We start from the raw sequence: 24,264 nt of genomic DNA, 5'->3' as shown, positions 1-24,264 counted from the left end.
CATATAAAATTTATAAAAAGGATATACAATTGTATACCAAAAGCATATGATGGCAATGCCATTTGGTGTTGGGGGACAGTTGGGGAGCAGTTTTAAAGTCCAATATAATGAGGGAATAATGATTCTTATACCATGAAGAAAATAATGATATGTACTATATGTTGCTTCCATGAAAGCAATGACTATTTTTAAGATAACTGGCTATTAAAGTTATAAACTTCACTTATTTGGAAAATTGGTTTATTTAGGACAGATTATTTCTCAACTGTTCTAGACAAAGTATTACTATAGCATTGCTATGTTTCTAGTAATATAGAATAAAAATAAGTCTTTAAAATCACTTCACAACCTTATTATACTTTTCAGTAAAATTAATACAATTCTATTTAAATTCCAGAATAGGTCGCTAAAAGTGCAATCATTTTGATTGTGTCCTAAGAAATGCCAGGTTAGGGGCGCCTGGGTGGCTCAGTCAGTTAAGCGGCCGACTTCGGCTCAGGTCATGATCTTGCAGTCCGTGAGTTCGAGCCCCGCGTCGGGCTCTGTGCTGACCGCTCAGAGCCTGGAGCCTATTTCAGATTCTGTGTCTCCCTCTTTCTGACCCTCCCCCGTTCATGCTCTGTCTCTCTCTGTCTCAAAAATAAAATAAACGTTAAAAAAAAAATTAAAAAAAAAAAAAAGAAGAAATGCCAGGTTAAAATATAGAAAGAAATGTCATTGTTTTGAATACGCATTTATTTTGAGCATTCTCCTTCTATATGTTATAAGTCATTTTGTTCTTGTTTCTATTTTACAGGCACCGGAAGTTCAGGAGAAGGACATATACGGTGATAATACAACTTAAAACCTAGACATGTGATTTTGAGATCACAACAGTTATTTGTAGATTTTAGACTATGTTCCATACTGCTAGACTGAGTAAAGCATATTTGCCCTAAAATCTTTTCCAAGCTTACAATATGGTCTCTAGTTTTGAGTGATGACAAAGACAGACTGGTAATCAGAATGCAGGAAATTAATTTTTGAAAAATCATTAAAGATTCCTTTGAAATTTGATATAACACCGCTTCTTCAAGTACACCAACTGCATATCCTCCAATGATTGGGTTTTACATCGCTCTATTTACTCTTTTACTTTACAAATTCAATTTGAGCTGTATTTACATGAATACATTTTTTCCATATATATTTAAATATCCAGTCCATGAACTTACTGTGTACATGCTGCTGAGATTTGTATGGAAGTAGTGTGGTTCCAGCTAATGCAAAAAAGACTTCAAAGTTTTGACTGAATTTGCATAGAGACATAAATTATCCAGGATATTCAAAGCCATAAATTTGCTGCAGGACATATATAGCTCTCTGGTGGCTTACGGAAGCACAATTCTCTTTATTTCACATTTATCTATTACCAGGTTTTCTCCAACCTTCATAGGGTCTCCTTTTTGGCCCACAGCATTTTTATTTCTATATTCAGAATGTGCTAACTGGCAATGGTTGCATTGAAAAGTTACCAGTATTGGACTGCCTAAATGAATCTTCAGCTGGGTTCTTTCCTCCTCACTGTGTGCTGTCTAAACACACATAGGTTAGTAGATAACAAATTATGGACATGACCTGAGTGAGGTAAAAGGAAAATAAAAAATTTTTGTTTCAAAATTATTGGATTAAATATGATTGACCACAAGAAAAATTTTATTTGGCTGTATAACTAGGTAATATATATCATAGATGTGATATGTGACATATGTAAAATGTATCTATACATATCTACTTCATAATATGTAATTTTATATATATGTGTGTGTGTGTGTGTGTGCGCGCGCACGTGTGTGTGTGTGTAAAATAAAAGTCTACAAATGTGCTGTTTGTACCAGAGGACAGCATATTCCATTTGACATAAGAAGGTGATTATTTAAAAGATATCCCCTTTAGCTGCAGTCATTACTGAAAGTTTCAAAACAGAAAGAGTTTAGAAGCAAATGGCAGTTTTTGCATTTTTAAAAAACTCACACAAGACATGAATTCCATCTCCTAAATTAATGTCAGGATCCAGGATAAATGTCATAATGTCCCCACAAAGTGATAAAGGGTGGGAATCTGGCCCTAAATGACTAACACAAGGTGATTTCATAAATATTTGAAGTGTCCTCTACTGTTTTAAATGGCTATCCTCCTGTTCTGGTCCACCCTCTACCCACCCCACTCTCTGTTTTAAAATAAAAGATATTGTTGCCAAACTACTAAGCCTTAATCATTATAATAAAATGAACGCCCTCTTTTCAGTGCAAAGAAAGTAATTAAGTTTATCTAAATATGTATTAGCTCTTTGTATGTAAGCTTCATAGAATTCATTTTAAAATCTTATGCAAATAAAAAAGCATAAAGCAGTAATTTCATGACTAAACATTATTTTGTCTCTTCATCTTTCCAACATAAATTTTCATACACATACAACCTGTAATATAGACAGATGCACACTTGATGCAAATTAGAATAACATTTTTCCCTATCAACATTTTAACTGCCGAATTGATACATTTAAAATTTTTAATGATGTGGATAAACATAGTCTGATCATGCTGCTTTAATTAAGTTTATTTAAAAATACATTTTGGGAATAAAAAAGCAATATGAGCAATATAAGTGAGTACACATTTGTTTGGTACAGGTCAGACTTTACTATGATGTAATCACACATTCTACAAGAGTGTGATCTTTAGTGCATGGAAAAAGGAGACTTTTGTCCTGCCTATGACATTTATAAGAATCACTTTACAACCCAGACTTAACTGAAAGACAAAGTCATAGGAAGTTGAACATGCTGAGTTCAAAATAGCGTTGTCTAAAAAGTCCCAAAGAAAATGAGTAATAACTAGAAAAATGAAAGAAGCATTTCCAAACTATAACCCCTAAATAAGAAATGCTTTCTTTGATACAGTTCTTAGCAATAAAATATAGAATGAAGATGATTAACACTGAAACCCTCTGTATAATGAGATGAAATACAACTTATTAAAACTGTCCTTATGACGTTTTGTGGGATATGAACAAAGAATTCCATCATTTAATTACAGATACCTCACAAGAATCTTAGGCTATGAACCCAGTTCTAATTTAAAATACAATTTTTTGAAAAATGTGAAAATGCTGCAAAAGTTTTAAGTCCTGATATTTATTTACCTAGATGTTTCAGCCCAGATATCTCTCTGCTATCAAAAACTTTCCAAAACAAAACAATTATTTAGAATCCCCAATTCAATTTTTTCCTTATGTGAAATTATTCCATTGGAACAAAACACCCATGTTTCAAATTGGAAAAAAAAAAACCACTAGAAGATTTAATAAACTAGTTAAGAGAAGCTGAAAACCAAGAACACCCTGCCAATTTCCACAATGACTAAAATAGCCAGTCCTCCTCAGTGTCTTTTATAGAAATAAAATTAGGCGCATCACGAAATCCGTCACCGTACCTGCGTGCACTTTAAAGGACTACGGCACACACGCTGTAACATCTTCACTCTGAGAAATAAAGCACACTTCATTTAACTGCTGCAAAACACTGCTGCAGAGAAGCCCAGTGCATTTTTTTTTTTTCGGCCAACTGATCCAGCTTTCCACCAGCCCCGTGACCTTTGAACTCCCTTCTGCACCCCCCACCCCCTCGCTTCTGCAGTCAAAGCCTCAGAGCTGGTCTCATTTGCATAAGGCTCAGGCAGCCCTCCAGCAACTGGAACGGAATGCTGGGTAAGGAAGTGTGGAACTGCAGCTCCGCCAGAATACCTGAATCACCGGAGGGATGGAACAGGCGATGGGGAGTGGGCACGGACTTCTCTGGGCTGCCAGCATCACCGACCCCGTGTCTATTAATGGATAAGTGTTTTTAACTCTTTGTTTTAGAGTCCTGCTTTCTCCCCCACCCCACCAAAGGGAGCTGTCAGCAGCAACTATGGTAACCAAGGAAACCCAAATAGTCAAATACTTCATTTAAATACATGTGGAAAACCAATTTAAAAATTTCATTAACTTCTCTTGTTTTTGAAACATAGCTATTTTTCCCCCCATCGGCATACACATCGCATGCATAATCAGGGACATAGGGTATTTTGTGTTGTTGTGGTGGTGGTTTAAACAGCATTTTACAAGCATAAATATATTTTAGTTACTATACAGATACATGAAGTCACTGTAGTAATTCTATAAAATGTTAACATGAGCCCTAGTGTCTTAAAGACCATCATCCTAAGCGGTGTCCAAGAAATTAATTGTTAAGAATTTAGGTCCCAAGATGCTTTTAAAACAATACAGCAGTAAAAATGTAGAGCAAAGTTAAACTATGTGTTTAAATTCAAGGATTCATGTAGCAGTAATGCTTGTCTGTCTTTGGCAAAGATGTTCAGTGTTGTGCTATTATTTGCTAGAGTTATTTCTTCCCTTGTCTGCCTACACACAGCAATCTCTCTCTTTAAAACATAAACTTCTCTATTGCTCATAAGCCTAAGAAGTGGTTATTTTCTAGATACAGAAGGTCATGTGTGTACATATTTTTATAAATATACATGAGGGTACATGTTCTTTCCTAAATGGTGAATAAATGGAAATATGCATCATCACAAAATTAATCCATTCTTCTTTTGAAAATTAAGCTAATTTGTTTTTGTCCATTAGGGAGTGAATAATATCTAGAAAATAAAAGGTTTTATGAAGTATTTTCCATCTACCAAAAGAAATATAAAATGAAAAATAAAAGGCACACAACAGATTAATATAAATATATATTACTATAGTTAAATATAAAATGCATTGTTCTAGTAGTAGCATTCTTAACACTTCAAAATTTCCTTATTTAGAAAATTTTCATTTAAATAATTAAATATGCCAAACCTTCCTCTTTCAGTGTACAGAAAGACATCCATAAAATCTGAATGATATATCATCAATTTATAAGACATGTAAACTGTTGCAGTGCAGGATTTTTTTTTAACACTGGACAAATAAATTTGAAGCTTTTTATTTGAGCTATTTATTAGTAGTACTCTGGTTTATATTATTTCTGCATATATAGAAGATTAGAAATTATTGGATGCATTTTTTCTTACCCATAAATTTTTAAATAGGATAAATAACTTTTCAGTTTACTATAATCATAGGAACATTTCTCTACCACATCTGACTACAGCAACGATTTAATCACATTGGGTCAATTCAAGTGCATCCTTCATATTACACACTGCAAATATCTTGCAAAGTTTTTGTTTAAGGGAAAACACGCATTAGCCCATCCTAATTTAAATCCAATCAAACACAAGGAAGTGTTGGGAGTAATTTATAAAATCACTGACCTGTTCAAATAGCTGTATGTAGTCTTAGTCCTTGTACTCTCTATTCATTAGCATCCAAAATAAATTGATTATCATTTTATAATATGTGTCAGCATCACCGAAGGCACTGTTCTTCCTGGTTCAGTGGAATCTTCTTAAATTTGCCAGCCCTGTGTTTTATTGCTGGTACCGTATGCTTTATTGTTCAGCGACAAGAGCTTCACTCTGCACAAAGACTCATTACCTACTGCTTGCTGCACGGCATCAGCCTCACTGAGGCTGCCTATATGTGATCACATGGGAGTTTTGTCTGAGAAAGCCAGGCATGCCACTGACTTCACTGTGTCTATGGATATTTTTATCAGCTGAGGTCTGCTAGGAGGAAGGAATAACAGATTATGAAGCTGCTCTAAGTCATTAATGCAGCCCGACTTATGGAAATCCTTTCACAAGATTTTTTTTTTATTATTATTATGGAAAACGTTTGAGCAGGCATTCAAAAGAAGTTAACTAGATTTTATTTTAATAAGAGGCTGAATAATAATTTAAGGAAAAGGAACTAGAAAAAAGCAGTTTTCTACCTTCTGCTTTCTGAAAGTACTTTTGTACAAATGTTATTAAAGAGCCTTGCTCAACTGAATGATTTGACAGTCTGTTTTAACCTTTCAGTTGCTGGTGTTTCTTTTCTTGGAGGTGGTTATTTTCGAAAAGGATGAGTGGCTGTTTCCCTCAAAATCTCCTCAATGAAAATCTCAATCACTAATAGATACTATATATGAATAAAAATAGAGTATTCTAATTACTTTTGATAAAGTAGATAAGAGGGTGAGTCTGTTATTGATGTATATAAATGAAGTAGGTGATTAATTTATCTTCTCAAAAGATGACACATTCTTAGAACAGCTGACTTAAAAGAACAATGAAGATTTCAATTTAAAGATCTAAAGGACATGTGGTTCATATTAATTCTTAAAATCGCAGTAACTTATTTTAGACAGCTAACCTCAATAAAGCATATGGTTTACCTTATCTGATTTCAGTGTTAACAAGTAGTTTCAGAGCTGACTACTCAACATTTACAGGAATTTTCTGCTGTGTAGATATTCGATTAATATATATTAACATAAATATGTGTATGTATATACACACACATGTAGATACACATATATAGAACACCTTTCTAAAAATGTTTTTTAAATAATGAAATAATTACCTAAAATTATTTCTTAACATTCGAAAATGGATTGTGGATTTCCAAATGAAAGAGCTATTTAATTATTGGAACTTGATGAAAAAAATTGATTTCTTATCTCTTTAATAATCTGTCTAAATTGAATTGATAATTGAAAGCTTGTCACTTGTTAATCTCAGTTGAAATTTTATGACAAATACATGCAAAGTGCAACAAAGAGCACAGAAGGAAAAGTCAGAAGCGCCATAAATGAAGACCAGAAAATAAATTTTCTGTATAGTTAGACATACGGTACATTTTAAAAGTGTTTGTAAGTAAAACAGTAATCTTAAAAATTACAAACGTATGTATCTGCTCAAGCCTTCCACCAATAAGAAATTGTTTTCTGGAAACAGTTATAACTTACAATTTTTTGTGTCAACTGAATTCTTTAAAACTAATTTTAAGCCAGAATAGTAAGTATAGCTAAATAGTCCAGTCCTTAAATACAATGACCTAACATCATTCTTTACAATATTTTTTTGTTGGGTTAGCACTGATTTAGAATGTTTTAGGTCTTAAATAAATGCCTTTTGGTGGGCTTTTCTTAACATTGAAAAATATTCAGATATGTTTTAAATGCCACCATTTTAGTGCATTTGTTCCAAAATGCTCATGTTCATTTTTTCCTCTGCACACAAGATCTATGCTAAAGCTACAAAACCTTGGGGCATTAAAAGAAAAAGGGAAACAGAGTGTTCTTGTATTACAGTGTACCTCTAGGTATTTAAATATATATTCATTGTAGCTAATATCTTTGATGATGTCATCATGTTAATGTACAAGGAAATAAACAAAAGGCAGCCATTTTTCTTTTACTGCATCACTTCAAAAACAGTGAAATAAAATGGTTGCCAAATGGAAGGAAAGAATCAGCAGAAAACTAAATTACTTCCAAATCTTGGGAGAGGGAGGGCAAGGGATGTGAAACTGGAAATAAAAACTACATGTATGTGAAGTTTATCTGAGTGTATGTAAAGAAATAATTTACAATAAGCAAAATAAATAAATAAATAAATAAATAAGTAAATACATACAAGGAATATAGAAATAGCTAGTAATTAAAACAAATACCAGTAAAATAATGAGTCTCCCATGGAAAGACTATAGTCTATAAACGTAATACATTAAATGTAAAAGCCTATTAAATCTATTAATATTAAAAATGATCTTTAAAGGTAGACAACAGAGCTAGAAAGATCTAGAAAAGGACAGAATGATCATGAAATAGTAATTATCTTTCCAAGTCTGCTACTGCCTTAAATGACGTTGGTCATTTGGTGAAACATTCTAACATCTTATGCTTTAGTTTTTAAGTCTGCAAAAGAGGAACAGAAGAGTCTTTGGAAAGCATGTCATGGAGATATATAGCAATATTTTTATAGTTCAATTCTCTAAATTGGTTTTAACCAAGCAGTGTCAACTAGTATTAGTAAAATGAAAAAAGATGATGTAAAATCTTAATGACTGTTTAAAAGAATTTTAAACACATCCTAAAAGCAGAGACAAACAGGACTGTTGGAAGCACGAGGTGATTTTTTTTTTTCTAATACATGCAGAAAAAAAATAGAAATAAATTTAGTAGCTGATATGAAACAATATTTATAAAATTGTCTCAGGATGAAAACAAATTACAAAATATACCCATCTTTCCAATCAAAATTCTGGAAGTCTCTTGTCTGTAACATAACAAGAGAATTGCAGCAGAGCATTTGAATTCTCACATTACACAATGAACAATGGTGCCTCTGCTTATAGAACAGTTTCACCAGCCAAGAATTCTTAAAATTTGAAATTAGCAGAGAAACACAAGATCACGACTTAAAGAAGAAAATTCCATCCAAGATTAAAAAGATGTTTTAACTTGCTTTGTTATGTTAAAAACTGAATTAAAAAAGATGTTTTGATTCTTACTACTGACTCTTAAAAGCTTGGTTTTTCTATAATGAGAAAGAAGCATCATAGAATTATTTTGTTTGCCCTCCCCGCTTTTCTACAAAATAACCAAAGCTTATCAAAGTAAGTCAAAATATGTGCTATCCAGCTCATGCTAAATGGATGATCGTTTGAACATTCTACTGTACGGAGGAAGATAGAGGAGAGTTACTTATACCATCACCTGTTTCTCCTGGAACTGTATTAATTGGCATATATACCAGCACCTTCTGTTGGATTTATCCTTGATCAGGCTGGATTTTCTTGCTACATTTCATCCTCTTTTACAACACATTCAGAGAAGTCAGAGAAGGCAATAAGTTATCCATGTCAGCCTCAAAATCCAGGACTAATTCAATTCAATTCAACAAACATTTATTGAGAGGTTACCATGTACCAAGCTTTGAAACAGTTGTTAAGGATATAAAAAATGAAATATACACTGTTCCCCAGAAGATTGTAGTCTCTCTAGCTAATAAATAAATAAGTAAATAAATAAAAAAATAAAAATAAATTACTGACCAAGTTATGGGAGGGTAGTAGAGACATGTTTTTTAAGGTTTGAATATTTTATTCACTTAGCATGCATTTTATGTACAATCAGCACAATTTCTGTATTTTCAGTATTGTTTCCTAAAATCAGAAATCATTACTGTAATTAAAAGCCATTTATCAAATACACGCACACACACACACACACACACACACACACACACACAGGCTACAAAGTCTATGCTATAATTCTCATCAAGAGGTTGAATCTAATTTCCCTCATCTTTATTCTAAGCTAGTCTCAATCATTTGCTTAAACAATAGAGGCTACAAAATTGGTGTTTTGGAATGTCCAAGGTTAGGTGCCTAAGAATTGTTGCCATTTATACTTGAGCCTCTTGGAACACTCTCTCTAGGAGCCTTGACTGCCACATAAGAGGATTGACTACCATAAGACCACCATGGTGAAGCCACATATAGGTCAACAATCCCAACTGAGCCCAGCATTTAGCCATTCCTGATACCTGACATATGTATAACGTGCAGTCTTAGACCAACAAAACCTATCCATCCACCAACTGGACACCAAAAAGTGATCCTAGCTGCCAGTATATGGAAAAGAATCACTTAGCTGAGCTTTTCACAAATTCTTGCCCTGTGGAATGCATATGATACAATAAATGCGGGTAAAAAAAGTCTTGTCCTGTGGAATGCATATGATACAATAAAATTGCTGCTGTTTTACACCACTAAGTGTTGTGGTAGTTATTTGCCAATTACTAAGTGGAACATATTGACGTGGATGACAGAGACAACACAATAAACCTAAAAGTACACGAAACTATAATCTGATACACATATTCAGTGAAATCAATGAATTTCACTCAATAAAATGAATGCAGTTAATGGGTATATTAAAAGGAAATACAACTTGGGAGGGTGGAAAAAGAGAAGCAAAAACATTCAAGCAGTGTTCAAAGCAAAGAAAGACGGAGATATCTGAGAAGATTGTACTGCAGGAAGGGGGTTTCTGAACTGATAGGAAAGAAAGTGCTTAACTGGCCAAGAGAAAAGGAATTCCCATTTGCAAAAGGGTACTTTGGGAAAAGCCCAGAAACAAGAGCTAAAGCTTTACTAACTATGAGAGGAACTCTGAAGAAATTTGGATGACAGGCAAGTGACGGGAGGTTGCAAGAGAAAAAGGAAATCTAATGATCTTTCTTGGAGTGCTCTGAAGCTTGAAATGAGGAGATTTTTGGAACATTGATGCTGAGAAGTCACCAAGGCATAAAAAGGGAGGTATGGTCAAAGTGATAACGAAGGCAACTCTGACAGTTCGGGAGTGGCTAGACCATGGGGCCCTGAGGCCACAACAGGGAGCTTGATGAAGAGGAGATAGAAGAAATGATGAGCATCTGAACTAAAGGGATTGGGTGAGATGAGCAGAAAGGAATTCATCAAAAAGAAAGAAGGACTTTAAAATTGATTGGATGAACCAGTCTGATCTTTTCTAGCTTTAAAAGTCAATGTTTCAATGAATCAGTTACCAATTATATATGACAAGTAGAGAGCATTAAACTAGTTTTGTCAGGCAGATTTAGTAATTTCATAGGTATTTTAACTTGTTGGCCTCAGTTTGTCAACTTTCAGATGTTGAAAAGAAATTGTTCATATCAAATATTATTAATGTTGTGTTTGAGGGGCTGCAAAAGACTGAAAAAACAGGACCTTCCCTAAATAAAGTACGTAGAGGATAGCACTTATATTTCTTCCTGTTGTCTGATTCCTAAGTTAGGAAAACAATGTCAGAAAAAGATAAAGATGTCCTAGTTCTGTAAAGATTTAAAAAAAAAGGTAATTTTGGATAACGTAAACTAAAACACCACACACACACGCACACGCGCGCACACATGCACGGACACACACACACACACACACACACACACACACACCATATTACCTATCAAAGTAGACAAGCCTGTTGGGAGTTCTATATTTTTGAATCTTCATTCTATCTGGCTATTAGGCTACCAGAGTAGCAGATGTTAAGTGGCCAGTGAATGGCCACTCAGAATGATGCAGGTTAAATGGTAGGAATAGTTCTATAATTGCTGCTCCTGCACATACAATATGCACATAAATCATTGGAACACAGCTGCAAAGAAGTCTTTATGCAAAGTGACCCAGAGAAGAAAGTATCCAGATTTCCCCCTAACCTTCAGTCTTTTTATCACCACAAAGGCATTAAAAAAGAGCATCTATCAAGAGAAAAGGGTAAATGAAGCAAACCTCCTCCCTGAGAACACAAAGAATACATTTATTTCTTAGTAACCATCAAAGTTAATTACAATGATTTCTTCTTACGCTGAATTAGATGTCTAACCTGGGACAAAAAATATGGAGTCAAACAGCATATGCAAAAATCAGACATGAGCTGAGCGGGTAAAAAAAGAAAAAAAGAATAATTTAATAGGATCAGTGCCTTTTCCAAGTCAATGAAAAGGTTGCATCATAGCTAAAAGGGCTATTTGGGGGTCAAGGCCCCCCTAAAAGTTTCTTATATTTTATGTCATCAATGCAAGTCTATAAATACTTGGTTAATAGACTGAATCTACTTTGACTTGTCTAAGAAACAGCTTTGGCATATTTTTTACCCATGTTCATTTGTTCATTTGTTCATTCACTCATTCACTCACTCATACATTTTTTCATTTCACATTCACTGAGTACTATTTGCTCAGAACTTGGTTCACTGCTTTGATAGGTTAAAGAGATGAATAAGTCACAGTATACAAAGTGGCTCTCCATCTAGAGGTAGAAACAGATATAACGAGTTATAGCATAATGGGATAAGTTCTATAAATGAAGAATATATAAGAACATCAAGACGAGAGTGAATAATACTATATAAAAATAACGAATAGTTATCAAGACTTACTAAGACTGAAGTGCTTTACTATATACGTATTAATTAACTCATATAACCATTGCAAAAGCCTATGAAATTTCCACTTTTACCATCTCTATTGAGACATCTCAATTTCATAGATGAGACAACTGAGATGAGACTGGCTAAGTGACTTGCCAATGTGGTGATCAGTATGCAAACCCAGGCAGTATGGCTTTAATGCTGTGGGGCTCCACTGAGAACATGTTACCTAAGGTAGTAGTCATGTGGTCTGCACAGAAGGGGTGACATGGGAAATAAATCTTAAGGGACGAGTAGGAGTCCTTTTGTGGAAAAGGAGAAGTATATTCTAGGCAGAAGAGCTAGAATATGTAGATTCTGAGGCATAACTAATACATGTATGAAAGAAACTAAAAATTTCATTGTGAGAATGGTAAGGTTATTTGATCTTCATGGGATTGTGCATTTGGGATGCTGGGATATTTGGAACTCATCTTGGAGTCAGTTTGTACTCACAGGAGAGGTTTAAGTGGCTTGATTGTGATTTATTAGGTAACACTGGAGAATGAATTAGAGAGAGGGCCTAGAAGAGGGGAGACCCAATGAGACTGCTGAAATATCCCAGAAAAAAGTTACAAAGCTCTGAGTTACATCCCTGGGAACTGAGAGGAAAGATATTGAGGAAGTAAATCAGCAGATATTTAGCCTGGAAGTGAGGGAGAACCCTGAATCTGGGAATTTTAATTTAGGAGACAGCATGGATGAGGACACCAGTAGCCACAGTTAGAAATATCAGAAAAAGCTTAGATGTGGAGCCATTTAATAGTGAACATGGAAGGCCTACCACACACCAGGCCAAGAGTATAAGGTTTTAAGGATACAAAGATGCCAATTTGGCCCTTCTGTGCTCAATGCCTGGTAGAGTTGCTCACAGACAAAATCTGTTACCCGAATACACATTTCCCTCCATCACAGATAACTTGTAAGACTATAGAATTTCTCTCAGTGGCCCGATTAAAGGTTAAAAAAAGAACAAAGAGTGACTTTTCCACAATAAAATTTCAAATCTGAAATACCACCGATTGAACTTAATCGTGGTGCTCACGTATATAAAAAAGCTATAAAAAAGTGTTCTGCACAGATTAAAATCATGATCCAGATCACAAAGTCCACCTCCATGCTTTCTATTAATCATACAACATGAAGAAATACAAGAAATAAATTAGATTTCTCCTTTAGGCAAATGTTTTAATGAGCTTAATCCCGTGGCTTGCTATTAATGCTAGTGACTGGCTTCTTTGAAATGAGGCATGCATTTTCTTTCTTGTTCATACAGTCAGCTTCTTATTTAGTATTCATTATTCATGTCTATTTTTATCAAAGAGCACGAGTACATGAAACCATGATCCAAGCATGTTTGGCTCTAATTTTTATCTGTGGAGGGAAGAAAATTATACACTCTTATTATACTGGTATATATGATCGGTGTGTACATACGGGGTCTTAGTACATACATGTTCCTTCGTATTAGAAAGTGGTGCTGTTTAATTTGGGTGGTCAGGCTAAAGGACAGACATTTTTTTTCACACCTATCTTAGTGTCGAATATCAACACATTGCAGGAAAAAAAAAGCCACTGGCCTTGTAAATAAACGAGTAAAAACAAGTTTTGATCCCAGTCTCAATAAACTCTATCTAGATATTCTAAGAGTTTCTCATGTGAATAGCAAACCATGTGGGATTAAGAATAGAGAAAAGTGTAAACACACTTTATTTGAATATTAGAATCCCTGATAACTTTAGCTGACAACCATGGATACTGCAGCAATTGCCACTCTTCAGAGGCCATAGCATGACTGGGATCTTTGCCTCTTTAATTACTGATGGTTATCTATGGAACATGCAATTATGATGGCTGAGAAAAAAAAACTGAGCATCATATTGCTACTGTTTTCCTGCTGCTCACAGTGAGGTGACTTTAACCTTGTCTGTATATGTTTGATACATTGTATTTATACAGTGTTTCTTTGACCTAGGAAGCTGATGGCTACGTTACTCCATTTCTCCATTACTTTAATTTACTATGTTCTGTGGCCACTATGGAAACAGGTAGCAGCCATAAATTTATGGTTTAATGCACTACAAAGAGAACAAGGCTTTTAAATACAAAGATATTTCAAGAGACCACACTTAGAATGATTAAAACTTGAAATCATTTAAATATGCTTAATATATGATTATTAATAGAGTGTTATATGAGACAGCCATTAAAATCAGAATCATTATGACTGTATAAAAACAACAAAAAGGGGCGCCTGGGTGGCTCAGTTGGTTAAGCGGCCGACTTCGGCTCAGGTCATGATCTCACAGCCCATGGGTTCGAGCCCCGCGTCGGGCTCTGTGCTGACAGCTCAGAGCCTGGAGGCTGTTTCAGATTCTGTGTCTCCCTCTCTCTGACCCTCCCCCGTTCATGCTCTGTCTCTCTCTGTCTCAAAAATAAATAAATGTTAAAAAAAAATTAAAACAACAACAACAAAAATGTTTACAAAATAGTAGTTTATGAAAAAATTTACCAGAAATACTAACAAACATTATTATGACTAATATGTATGAAAGACTAGAGAGGAATTAATCGTCTTTTTTTTTTTTTTTTAAGTTTCTTTCTTTTGAGAAAGCGAGAGAGAGCACGAGCAGGAGAGGAGCGGAGAGAGAGGGAGAGACAGAGAATCCCAAGCAGGCTCTGCACGGTCAGTGTGAAGAGCCCGAGGAGGGGCTAGAACTCACAAACCGTGAGATTATGACTTGAGCTGAAATCAAGAGTCAAACACTCAACTGACTGAGCCACTCAGGTACCTCAGGAATTAAAGGTCTTAAGAGTATGCATGACTGTAAAGCAATACATACACGTTGATCTCAATATTTTAAATATACAAGCATAAAGTAATTAGAAAAATAGAATCAAAATCATAAAAATAGTTCTCTCTTGGGCTTTAGGTAATAGGTGATTCTGATTTTCAATTCTGACTTTCTAAATATTTCACAATTATTCTTCTCCCTGTTGCTAATAATACAATGTAAAATTCAATACTATTACAATTGTTATTATACTGAAATTAATTGTGCTAGAATTCATTTAATAATAAGAAAAACATTTAAAAATAAGAAGACTGTTCAAATGATTTCACTTGCTGTAAGTGTAAGCTTTTAGATATCAGGGAAATTGAACTCTGTCTCCGTATTCTAACCTTAGGCTGAATTTGGCACATGATGGCATCCTGACTACAAGGTTTCCTTAAAGACATGATTGCTTTTGAATGAAGAACAAATATCTTCTCAACACTTTCTTTAAGCAACCACACAATATGTTGTTTTTCTGAATTCACTGCCGAGGCACTACCAGCAAGTTCACCTGTCTACTCCCACTCTCTTTCTAAGTGGCAATGGACCCAAGGGGTGACTGCAGGTGGTGCAATAAAGTGTCAGTGAGTAACCCTACTTCTGACTCAACTGCTGAGCCCCACATTATGGTGAATTATTTTACTTGCCCAGAGGAGAGAGATTATATTTAAAAAAATTTTTTTAATGTTTGTTTATTTCTGAGACAGAGAGAGACAGAGTATGAGTGGGGGAGGGACAGAGAGAGAGGGAAACACAGAATCAGAAGCAGGCTCCAGGCTCTGAGCTGTCAGCACAGAGCCCGACGCGGGGCTCGAACTCACGAGCTGTGAGATCATGACCTGAGCTGAAGTCGGACGCCTAACTGACTGAGCCACCCAGGCACCCCGAGAGAGATTATATTTTAACAAAAATAGTAAGGGCGCTAGAGGGATGTGATACATATTTAAAATAGAGAAAGATTTTGAGAGTTAAAAAAAAAATCTATAGCTGGGCACTATGTAGTTCCAGTAGAAATTTAGCAATAGAAAAAGCTGAAGGCCTGCAGTGAAACACTGAATTGGGAAAATATTAGTGTCTTCCTACTAAGCCTGTTTGTTTGGAGAGTGCCTGCAATGCGAAAGTCAAGCAACTGAACTCCTGCTTTGTTGCTCTCCCAGAGACAAGTGATACTGAGACATCTGAACCTAAAACACATTGTCAGTGAATTTTGGTAGAGTTATTAATTGTACATTGGAAGGAACCAGCCATAATACAGACTGAGAGTGTTTCCCAGGCAACCATGTGAGGGACTACTTTCATTCTGTATTGATCAATAAATCTTTGGCTATAAATGGGAGAGTCTGGATTTTACACTTTCCTCTTCCCTTCATCAGGTGAACTCTGAGTCCCTCTTAGAGACTCAGCTCAAAAGTGCCATCCTTTTAAGCCTACCTCCATATTCTTTGCACATGGTGGAGAAAGAGGCCATTCCTTTCTGTCTCTCTTCCATGTTTATTACTCTCCTATACATTTTATAACACCATACTATATTAATGTTGTTTGCATTCTAGAAAGATACCAATAAGCTGGGATCTAAAAGTTAAAGGCTCTGTCATACTCCTATTTATATCCGTAGAGCCTACTGCAAGCCTTTCACGTTAGAGATGTTCAGTGTTGTTGAACAAGTCTTTGTGAAATTGTTTTTAGAATATAAAGTGTATGCAGGCCTTTAGAAAGCTGTCTTTAGAATGTCTGATAGTGCTGGTAACATGAAGGCTGTTATTCAGAGGACAGAATTATTGTTTAACATCAGTTTGCAGTTTGTGTTTTTGGAGCTTATCTTAAAAAAAAAAAAGATGACAAGCTGAAGGTCTTGCACACCTTTCCTCCCCCACCCCGTACAACAGAGTTAGGAAAATTGGATCAGACAGGATACCCTGCATTTTATCTCCTCTTGTAGCCCATTCCACAACTGGTAACACATTTTCAACTTTGTTAAAAATTTCTCCCACTGATAAAACTTCTTGAGCCTTTTTCTCAAAGGCCAATCATCATTACTATTCCTTTTGCCAATAATTTTTCTCCCTTCCCCTTTTTTCCTTAAAACATGAAAAGATGTGCTTCACACTTACTTTGCACACACTTAATTACCTAACATAGTCTCTTTGAAGTCAGGTAGATTTCTTTTGGAGTACAGATATGTGGACATCAAGAGATATTACGGCTTTGTTAATGGGCCTTCACAAATATTTTCATATTTTGGATCAACACATCTGCCAAACGTAAGCCATTTTAAGAATACTATTTCTGTCCAGAGTCTTTCTGTCAATTGATGGCATGTGTTAAATAAAACTATATAAGACAGACGAAAATGTCCATATGTGAATATTACATATAGAAGAGTTTTTAATTTATATTCATTCAGCATTAATTTCACTGGACTTCAATAGTCATTAACATAAGAAATACTTCTTCAGACATTGATTGATAATGAGAATTCCCTATCCCCCATCGAACCTACAACAGATGGACCAGAAAGAAAAAGGGTTTACAAAGTAGAAATTCCTTACTAAGTTTTTGTCTATCACAGCTGTCTATTCTTTCCTCTTCAGGCAAGGGACATACTGTGCTGTAGAAAATGGTAAGATTTCAATTTAGTTACGGAGAATTTCACGGGACAAAAGAGATTTTAATGTGGCCTATATTGCACCAATTTTATAAACATTGGCATTAAATTTGTAGAAGAGAGAGCAAATGTAATTTTATAATATTTGCAGAGAAAATAAAATCCCAATGAACAGTCCATTTTTGGATTCAGTGGCTATATTGCCAAAATTGAAATGGCTTTTTGTAGAATATCAAGAACACAGAACAAACAGAAAAATTATTATTGAATTGGAAAAGTAAGAAATTATTCTTGGAGAGGAAGAAGAAAGATCTCAACCATTCTCTCTTTATAAGTCCAATTTCATATGCCTTTTTAGGGGTTTTTGCTGCCTAACTTGAATTTATTCAGCCTTTTTATGGACTTGAATCTTCTCCTGAGATGTTTTAAACAGTTTTTTTCGTCCTTAAATAGCCCCACAGAATAGAAAGATCACTTGTAACTTTGTAACTTTATCCCCTTTTACTGACAGGAAAAGTAAGGCATAAATATTTCAAGTGGCCATTTTCTTAGCTTAGAGTAATGCTTTTTTTCACTCAAGTACTCTGGCTTTTTATTATTTAACTGCAGAAATGTATTCGACAAGTGACAGTCCTTAGTACTAATATAAGGAATTAAAGTATTTCCTTATATATATTAGATGAACGGATTGTGTTTAAAGGGATGTTTCTTAGCTATAAACACACTATGTGAAAGTGGACAGCCATACACACACACACACACACACACACACACACACACATAATGGCATCTTTTTGGTCTCTTGAATGTTTAAGCCACAGTGAACCAAACCACATCATGAACACTAGTGAAACAGTTTAGCGATTAAAGACAGATCACTAAAGGACTAGATCTGCAAGCCAAGTACATAAGGGACAACATGTGGTTTACCATACAGACCTGCATTTCATATCTGATTGAGTAGTCAAATTATACATAATATTTTGAATTTTGCTTTTAGACAGTACTTTACCACCTGATTACTGTATTGCTTTCTTTCCTGTGAAAAACAGAATGACTTGAGTAACTCAAGCTCCGTTTTGTAGTAAATGCGGCAATATTGCAGTCAGGCTTCCACTGGTTTGGTGGACAGTCAGCGGAGATGGGAAGGCAGTGGAGCACAGTCACAATCACTCAGTGAGAACCACATGGCTTAAGGGTAGAGGGAAAAGATAGCATAAATCTCGGCTTGGCTACAGAGTAACATGACAGAAGAGGACACAGGAAAAGGGAGAGATAAGCATCTTCACAGGTGTTTATGAAAAGTATGGTCCAGGAGGTGCTAACAAGGGACTGTAACTATCTAGTACTCTTACTACATGGTTCAAGACCATGGGTTATTTTCAAAATGGCTTTACAGCAGTCACTGAGCAATTTCCTCTGTCTCTGGAAATAGTATATCTATACTATTTAAATTTGGTATTACTATTCAAAAAATATTTTCAGAAAAAAATTCCATTCCTTCCACCACTTAACAAGGGGGGAATTTCCAGGTAAAATAATAAAAGGGTTTGTGAGCTTCCTAAATAATTGGACCTGTCACCTTTAGTCCTTAGATTAAGGATAAATAAAAACTGGTCTGTTCATATTTTACATACAGAGTAGTCCCATAACACAGGACAAATAGGACAGTAGAAAGATGACTTAAAAACACAAATTTAATATTATTCCTATTAATTCTTACATAAATCTTAATTTAGTTATATCCCCTTAAATTCTATTGTGTCAAAGCTAAATGGTGGCAATAGAACCTGATTTTCCTCACTAGTACAACTATCAGTTCTATTTTACATCCCTTTTATTTACTCGTGGATGACTCTGGGATACTTTCCAAAGAATAGTCTACTAATAAATTATGTTTAGTTCCTTTTTTTTTAAAAAAGTCAGCTTTCCAACATTTATCTGGGTCTAATGCATTTAAATGTTGTTCAGTTAAAAAGCCTAAAATAAGATACTTAGAAAAAAGCATGTTCAACTGACGACCATTTCCTGTTTTTCCTGGCCTTTATCTATGAGGAGTTTAATATTATTTAGAACAAGTGATCTTAATGGTACACCTCTATCAGTAGAAACTAACAGTTGACAGACCGTGTTTTTATTGCTGTTTCTCTCCCCTTCACAGACCAAGCACTGCTTTTTTTCTGGTACCAGAGTGATTTATTGAAGAAAGTGGCAGAGAAGCAAAAGTTCACATATCTTAAAAAATAATGCAATTAGAAAGAAGAAACTAGCACTCCTGTATTCCAATTCCCATATAAATTAACAGGCAAAATGTTTTGCTTTCTTTTTCTTTACACATTTTCTTCATTCTCTCTCCTAACAGCTTCTGACACATCACATGCCTGTAAGTTGGTGTTATACTATAGATGAGTTAGTTTGTAGATCACAGGCTGTGGTATGGGAGTATGAAAATGCGCTCATTACTCTTAGGTTGCATGCATAGATACATTTTCTGTCTTTGAGCACTACAATGCTGTCATCAGTCACTTCAGAGTATTCCTTTCAGCAGTTTCTGCCTTCCTAGAAGATTAATGATAAGGACGATCATGGCAGGATGAATAGCATTATAGGTCACCACATGTATAACTCCCTTTGGAGATGCAAAGATTTATTGAAGGGACTGAAGAACATTAGATAACTGAGTGCTTGAAAAATTAATTTCTGCATTCACAATAGATTAATAGGTAAAATCAGAGACTTTCACATACATGCTGCTATTTTTTTAATGTGGTGTTATTAATCCATTAAGTTGTAATTGACATATAACATCGTGTAAGTTTAAGGTGTACAAGAGTGTTGGTTTGATATATTTATATATGGCAATGATTACCACTGTCATGCTGTTATTTTTTAAGTGAACAAGAGAGACCTGGTGGTTTGGGTGATTGGAGTGAATATATGTATATTCATGTGAACGCGTGTGCGTGTGTGTGTGTGTGTGCGCGCACGCACGCACATGTATATTTAGGTCATAATAAAACTTAACCTCAAGCTGGTCATCTGGACTGCTTTCGTGCTTTCAGATAACTCTTCATTAGCAACTACAAATTTAAGTACTTTTCAGGTTCAGGCTGGCAATATATTTGTATGAGCAGGTGTGAGACTGTGAATGAGTAGTGTATAGCCAAGGGTGTTAAAATTCAAACTCTTAAAACTCAGCGTGCTGGCTAAATAAAATAAGGGTTGCCACATATTCTACTCTGTAATAATTTTTCTCCCTTAACTTTTCAACTCTCCTGTAGTTCTTTTTTTTTTTAAGACCATTAGTAGCTTAATAAATACTATTTGTATAGTTTTATTCTCAAAACCCCTTAGTGATACATGGAACTCTTCAGGTTGAAAAAAAGGGGGAAAACAGGACAATTTTAATAAGAATATTAACTCTCTGACTATATTGCCTCCATTTAGCGAACTGGAAATTAACTAAATAAGAAGCCAGCTTCCATTCTCTTCGCACCTCTAAACATAACATCAAACTTTAATAAATGTGGGCCCAGATAGTAAGAGAATTAAATGCAAGGCCCTAAGGGCAGAGGTTTCTAGGAATGTGCTTATAATAGAGTTTCACCTGGGATTCAATTAAATATTTAGTGAGAGTGGCTGAAAGGAAGGCTCTGTGCTGAAAGCCGTGGGGGAGACGGGTGAACACGACACAGTTTTTGTCCTCCAGAATGTCATGGTCGACGGCAGCCAAAACATTTAACTTAGAGTGTGTGGGTGGATGTGGTGGGGGGCGCCCTCCTCTTTCTCCTCTAGCTACAAACCTGTTTATATTTGCACAATTCTATCACACCTTCCCTCTTTCCTAGGATCAAGTTATCTTTTCTCCTGTTTGAGGCCAATACCTCTATGTGTGCCTTGATCCCTACTTCCTCTCTTTTCTCGGAAATTGTACTATAAATCAGTAGTCAACAAGTCTTCTCTGTAATAGACTAGATAGTAAATATTTTAGGCTTTTGCCAGACATATGGTCGCTGTCACAATGACTCAACTCTGTTGTTGTGATGGGAAAGCAGCTGTAGACAATATGCAAACAAATGGATGCGTCCATGTTCCAATAAAACTTTATATATGGACATCAAAATCTGAATTTCATAAAATTGTTATGTGCTGTGAAATGTTCTTCTTCTTATTTTTTTTAATCACTAAAAAGCCCTTCTTTGTTTGAGGGCCATATATAAAGAGCTAGTGGCCAAATTTGGCTCTCAGCCTTAATTTGCTGACCTCCGCTATAAGAGATCGCCATTCTTTTTTTCTACTCTCTTCTCTTTAGCGTATAACTGAGAGAATATTAAAAATATTTAAAAAGAGAATATTAAAAATATTTAGCAGGGACTCTGGGCACTGACTAACTACTCTGGATTCTGACCACTCAGAATAGACAAACCAGCAATCCAGATCTGGGACCAGCCATAAAAAACTAGTGGGTAATCTTGGTGTAAATATCAGCCCAGATCATAGGCTTCTCATCTCATTCAAAGAAAAACCAAAAACTCTTCTTGCCTTGCTGTCTTGATATTGCCCCACTTCTCTCTTCTCTGTACCCAGTATTTTTGAAAATTATTCTAATTTAAAATCTCTCATCTAGTGGTTAATAAGGCATCTGCTCCCACCATTCCTTTAAAACTGACTTTTCCAGAAGAACTTTCCCCTTATCTTTTCCCCTTTTAAAAATACTCTATTTCCGGGGCACCGGGGTGGCTCAGTCAGTTAAGCCTCTGACCTCCGCTCATGTCATGATCTCACGTTTGTGAGTTCAAGCCCCGCATCAGGCTCTGTGCTGACAGCTCAGAGCCTGGAGCCTGCTTCAGATTCTGTGTCTCCCTCTCTCTCTGCCCCTCCCCCACTCACATTCTGTCTCTCTCTCTCTCTCTCTCCTTCTCAAAATAAAAATAAACATTAAAAAATACTCTATTTCCATCACTTGCATTAAATTCCTCTAGTTATCTGCCACCTCTCTGACTTGAGGTGTTTTTTTTTAATGTTTATTTATTTTTGAGAGAGAGAGAGAGAGTATGAGCAGGGGAGGGAGAGAGAGAGAGGGAGACACAGAATCTGAAGCAGGCTCTGGGCTCCAAGCTGCCGCCACAGAGCCCTACGTGGGACTCAAACTCACGGACTGCGAGATCATGACCTGAGCCAAAGTCAGATGACCAACCGACTGAGCCACCCAGGTGCCCCTAAAAAAATATTTTTATGTTTATTTTATTTTTGAGAGAGAGAGAGGGTGAAAGACAGAGAGAGAGAGAGAGAGAGAGAGAGAGAGAGACGTGTGTGTGTGTGTGTGTGTGTGTGTGTGTGTGTGTGAGAGAGAGAGAGAGAGAGAGAGAGATCAGGGCAGGGGCAGAGAGAAGGAGACAGAGGATCCAAAGCAGGTTCTTCACTGACAGCAGAAAACCTGATGCAGGGGTCCAACTCATGAACGATGAGATCATGATTTGAGCCGAAGTCAGATGCTTAACTGACTGAGCCACCCAGGTGCCCCCCACCAATCTGACTTTTGATTCTTGACTGCCATGGTAGGTTCCCCTCCATCCAGCCCTCTCTCCTGCAATCCTTCCCACGCAGTATTCCCCAGCATTTCTGACTCACTGCTTCCTGTACCCTGTTCTTGGCTTGACAGTCAGACCCATTCTCACGGTTTGATTTCTACATTTATGTAGGTGACCTTCCTGTCTACATTTCTGATTTTGACATCTCGTTGGATAGTAAGACTCATTTCACCACTTGGATTTTCCTGAGGTGTCTTAAAGGCAGTGTGTCCAACAATGAACCTGTACCATTACCACCAGACATCTTTCTCTTACATCCTGTGTCTTAGCCCAGTAACACCACCCCTGCCGCTAAAGTCAAGAAACTTGGAATCATCCTCAATGCTTTCCTGCTCTCACTCCTAGTTCTACTTATTTAGGTACTAAGAATAACTGACTTTCCCTCCAAATGTATCATCCTTCTGCCTCTTCAGCAGCATCCCTATTGCTGCTGTCCTACGTCAGGACTTTTTTGCTGAACAGGACTATTTCACTAGTTTAGTTACTGGTCCCCCCCTTCACACTGCCACCAGGGGGGCAATCTAAACCAAATGTAATCAAAGAACTCCCCTGATGAACTCCTAAGTGACTCACTGTCAGGATTCTTAGCATGGCACCAAGACTCCATTACCTGGACTCTGCTTCCTGCCTCAGTCCTATCTTCTATCAAAACTTGTGCGTGCATGTGTATGGGTGTGTTAATTATTATCCCTTAGGAATAGGTAACTGAACATAAAAATGCAACTATATACCTCGTGTCTTTGTACGTGCTATTCTTATCACCTGAAATATCTCTTCTTTCCTTCATCTACCTAATAATGCCCACTCATCTATTAAGATTCAGCTTCTGAATTTGTGAAACTAGTCTAAGACCTTTCCTCATTGTTTCCATTTCATTTACCAAATTGTATTGGAACTACAACCTCTATCTTCTGTAACCATCACCATTATTGAGTAAACAAGGTATGGTTTGTCATCACCACCCCAGCTTCTCCTCCAGTATCTGGTAATCAGGCCTAGGTGAAGAACACTTGGCAAGCCCTGGGAGTTCCAGTGCTCTTTGGTTTCGAGCTTATACTGTGAAGCCTCATATTTAAACTGGAAACTGAATTCACTCTTGAAAAAAATACTTATTAAACATATACTATGGGGGTCCCTGGGTGGCTCAGTCAGTTATGTGTCTGACTCTTGACTTAGGCTCAGGTCATGATCTCATGGTCGTAGGACTGAGCCCCACATTGGGCTCCCTGCTGGGAGTAGAGCCTGCTTAGGGTTCTCTGTCTCCCTCTATCTCTCAAAACAAAA

The 24,264-nt window shown here is 36.1% G+C and overlaps 1 protein-coding gene across 2 annotated transcripts in view; it reads right to left on the bottom strand.

Annotated features, from left to right (window-relative positions):
- The window catches only part of CSRNP3 (cysteine and serine rich nuclear protein 3), a 219,686-nt gene that overhangs the window by 105,770 nt on the left and 89,652 nt on the right, over nt 1-24,264 (bottom strand). Inside the window, exon 1 of one of the 2 annotated variants that reach the window (XM_043576936.1) lies at nt 5,343-5,604. The exons of the other annotated variant lie outside the window; for it this stretch is intronic. The gene's annotated coding sequence lies outside the window, so the exon portion shown is untranslated. Of the gene's footprint in view, nt 1-5,342; nt 5,605-24,264 lie in introns of those variants that run through there. 2 annotated transcript variants of the gene reach the window in all.

The sequence above is a fragment of the Prionailurus bengalensis genome, chromosome C1, assembly GCF_016509475.1.
Source record: "Prionailurus bengalensis isolate Pbe53 chromosome C1, Fcat_Pben_1.1_paternal_pri, whole genome shotgun sequence".
Taxonomy (NCBI): domain Eukaryota; kingdom Metazoa; phylum Chordata; class Mammalia; order Carnivora; family Felidae; genus Prionailurus; species Prionailurus bengalensis.
The sequence above is the reverse complement of the archived record's forward strand: the minus strand, read 5'-3'. Positions and strand labels throughout refer to the sequence as shown.